The sequence below is a fragment of the Adiantum capillus-veneris genome, chromosome 13, assembly GCF_014529385.1.
Source record: "Adiantum capillus-veneris isolate H3 chromosome 13, ASM1452938v2, whole genome shotgun sequence".
NCBI classification, from domain to species: Eukaryota; Viridiplantae; Streptophyta; class Polypodiopsida; order Polypodiales; family Pteridaceae; genus Adiantum; species Adiantum capillus-veneris.
Window position 1 is genome coordinate 95,314,034 of NC_140943.1, and position 3,693 is coordinate 95,317,726.

The window sequence follows — 3,693 nt, forward strand, 5'->3', positions numbered from 1 at the left end:
CGATTCAAACCGAAAACCTCAGACATAGCAGCCCAATGGTCTAACTACGTCTCCACGTGGGGTTTCTTGTGACCAAAGTCATTCCACTTCTTCATAAAGTGAAGTTAGCCAAGGGGAAAGTAAACACGTAAAAAAAAGTAAACTTTAACAAATTAGACAACGTCCGAGCTTCGTGAAAAACATCTTCACTTTAGTTCGGTCGATTCCATTGTTGGTACTTCATTTAATAGTTCGTGTCACACAGTGCTGAGGCACTTCAGATCGAGAATATGTAAATTGCAACTTACCAGTTGTCTCAAATGAAAAAAGCCAAAGATTCTCTCTCTCTCTCTCTCTCTCTCTCTCTCTCTCTCACATATGCATCAAACAACATTATACAGCCTAGTGCTTGCAAATTCATGCATGAAAATGAATTACAGTGTATTGACGTCGACAGATCTTGAAAACTTAGAAGTTGTATATAATTATATCACAGCTGCCACATGAGCTACAACGGGTGAGAATGGGGTAGCTGAGTGGAGAATAGGGTGTTCATGAAGAGGCGGAGGATCCGAGGAAGGTAGCAAGTGCCGCTGGCGATGGCGATGGCTATATTGAGAATAGGGTGTTCATGAAGAGGCGGAGGATCCGAGAAAGGTAGCAAGTGGCGCTGGCGATGGCGCTGGCGATGGCGATGGCTATATTGATGGTAGCGATGGCTGAATATGAGGAGCATGAAGCGCTACCAGCTGATCACGCAGGAGCTGCAGCTCCTGCATATGGCGCCTGAGGTGTGTGGAAAGGGTGGCCCTGAAGAGGCTAAGGAGGGTGGTGACGATGGCGATGAAGGTGTTCGGCGTGGTGACCAGGCGCAAGAGGTGCTGCTGCAGGCGGAGGAGGATGGAAATGACTGGCACGGTGGAGGTGGAATGCATGAGGGCGAACATGGAAAGCAGGGGTGTGATGATCAGGATTGATTGGAACCAAGCCATGAAGAGGAACATGAGCTGGTGGAGGGAGCGGAGCGGAGAAGGAGCTTATGTGGGGATCCAAATGGTGAGGCTTCATCATGCCTGATGCAGCTGATTCAATATTGGGCGGGGCAGGAGCGCCGAAGGGGCCACTAGACTCGTAGCCCATGTGGGGACACTGATGGTGTGCAGGAAGATGGGCGCCGTGGCTATGGAGGAAATGGCGGTGGCCCACGCAGTACTGCCTTCTGCAAGTTTCCATGGATGGACGTGAGGTGTTACGCCTGTCTGCTCTGTCGGCCTGCTCTTGGTTTGATGATGATGGATTAGGTATTGTTGAAGCTGAAAATTATGAGCTTCTTAATACTAACCCAGCGAGGGTTTTATAGGCAACAGAACATTTTGGCTTGCCTTCCACTGCACACTCTGATCGTATCCACAGACCTCATCTGGGCGGTCTTGAGAAAACTTTGGAGAGGGAGACTCGTGACCTGTGCGTCACCCACGTGGCACCTTCTGCAAAGTCAAAAGTGGTTCCCATGTACATAATCTTAGGCTGGTTACACACAGAACGCCCAAGTTTGGGCATGCTTGCGTGGATTCCAGGTGGCAACGTCGAATTCGATGCGCAAAAAGTGGAGTGCCCAAGACAAGGGACAGCCAAGCTCCCCTGTCCATCGATGGGCAGGGGTGGAGCTCACGTCGCGTCAGCAGGAAGACTCTGACGCAACCAATAGCCTACGCACCAACTGTTGCAATTTGCAGCTTTTATTTTATTGTTACTTAAGGTTGGGCAAGCAAGTGTGTAAAGCTCACCCGCCCACCCCAAATTGAACGTGAGGCAGTGCCCATTAGTGTGTAAACGCCCTTATGAGCACCAGGACTTAAAAGCCATGACACTAAGAGGGCTACCCTATAGGCCCTCTAAAGGTGGCTTGGGAGGGCCCTCAAATGATGTTGGAAACACCCCATACCATTCTAGCAGCTCCAAGGTGCCCTTTACCATGCAAAGCGGAGTGACTGCTTCAGTTTCACTTGCCCCCTCCACATTTAATGTTTCGCCTTTTGCCCCCCCCCCCCCCCCCCCCCCCCCCCCCCCCCAAACTCCAATTGTGAGGGAAAAAGTTTTGATTACTTGAAGGAGTTTGAAGCTTTCTAGCCTAACCTTACTTAGACAAGCGCCAGGGTTTTATAGGCAATAGAACATTTTGGCTTGCCTTCCACTGCACGCTTTGATTGTATCCACAGACCTCATCTGGGCGGTCTTGAGAAAACTTTGGAGAAGGAGACTCGTGACATGTGGGCCATCCACGTGGCACCTGCTGCAAAGTCAAAAGTGGTCGATGATCATCCCATGTATGTAACATTTAATGGGCTAGTAACTTGTGTGTCGGAAAATAGCATGAACATAGTGAGTATTTCATTAGAATAGATTCCTAATGAGATTAACAAGAGTGCTTGGGTGGAGAAAGCAACAAAAAGCATAACACCTAGTTAGATAGCATGAACAATACTTCAAAAGAGAGAGAGAAATTAAGCAATTGACAACAGTTCAGGACCGGATTTGCATGGAGCCAGCCCCCCCTCCAAAAGGCTTTGTATTATGGTTTCTCCCATCGAGAGAGACATTTTACAATACAAATTCTTGTGTTCCTTCCATACTATCTAGTGCAATGAAGATGGAAACTTCATGCACTACCCAAAACACTTATCAAACACAACATCAATTCCCTCACGGTCTCAAACCCAAGACCTCACACACCCTCGAAGATGGTGAGAGCTAGCGGGGTATGAGAGTAGATTGAGAGGAAGAAGGAGTATTCTTACAAGAAAGATGTACATCTCCTCACATAATCACTCATATTAGCATAGCTTAGCTTAGTAATTAGCATGGCAGAGGAGATGAGCATGCATTGAATCTTGGCTCTTGGTTGGATTTGCATCGTGACAAATCCAAGAGTTGTTGGTGTAGGCCTCCCTTCTCACAAGCTTGGAGTAGGTGGTAAGCTTTCCATTAAAGCTTGAGAAGGAGAGAGAGTCTTCTTTACTTCACACATGAGCTAGTGTGAGTGTGTAGGTGATAATGCCTTTGAAAAATTAGTCCCCCTCTCTCTCTTGGTCGACCCCTCTTGCTATTTGCTCTTGCTAGCATCCTATTGGACCTCCCCAGGCTTAGCCAATGGTAATTAAGCAACATAAGTGATAGCCTTCTAACATGTGTCCCCCTTTCCCCTTTTGTGAGAGCTTTAGGTAATTATTTAATTCAACTAAACTCTCATTGGACCCCTTTGCCTCGTGGCCAATAGGGATCAGGCAAGCCATTGGGCTGCTGAATGCTCATTGGTCCCCTTGGGAGACTTTCCAATAGTCTTCTAGAGAGCTTAATTCTTATTGGTTCTTTGATTAAGTGTTTTTAAATTAATTAAACTAGATTTACTCTAGCCTAATTCTCATTGGTCCACCTCCAAGGCCATCCAATAGGAAGTGGGTACATGTTGTGGGCATCTGGGCTAGGGAGTTGACACGTGTCCCTCATTCCCTTTGTGTAAAGGGAATGAGGTGTGTGTGTGTGTGTGTGTGTGTGTGTGTGAGTTTCTGACTAGTACCCTACTTGCAAGGCTTGCCCCCTCTTATGTAGGGATTGCCAAAGACTTTTGGACCACACACAAAGCATCCAATTCCCCCAATGTTTGACCTTTGGACACAACCTTTGAATTTTGGAACCATAGCATTTTGAAAGCCT

General features: G+C 47.3%; 1 pseudogene; it reads right to left on the minus strand.

The window, feature by feature from the left end:
* Positions 1-429: 429 nt before the first annotated feature.
* Positions 430-1,903, minus strand: LOC147444473 (uncharacterized; annotated as a pseudogene).
* Positions 1,904-3,693: the final 1,790 nt, after the last annotated feature.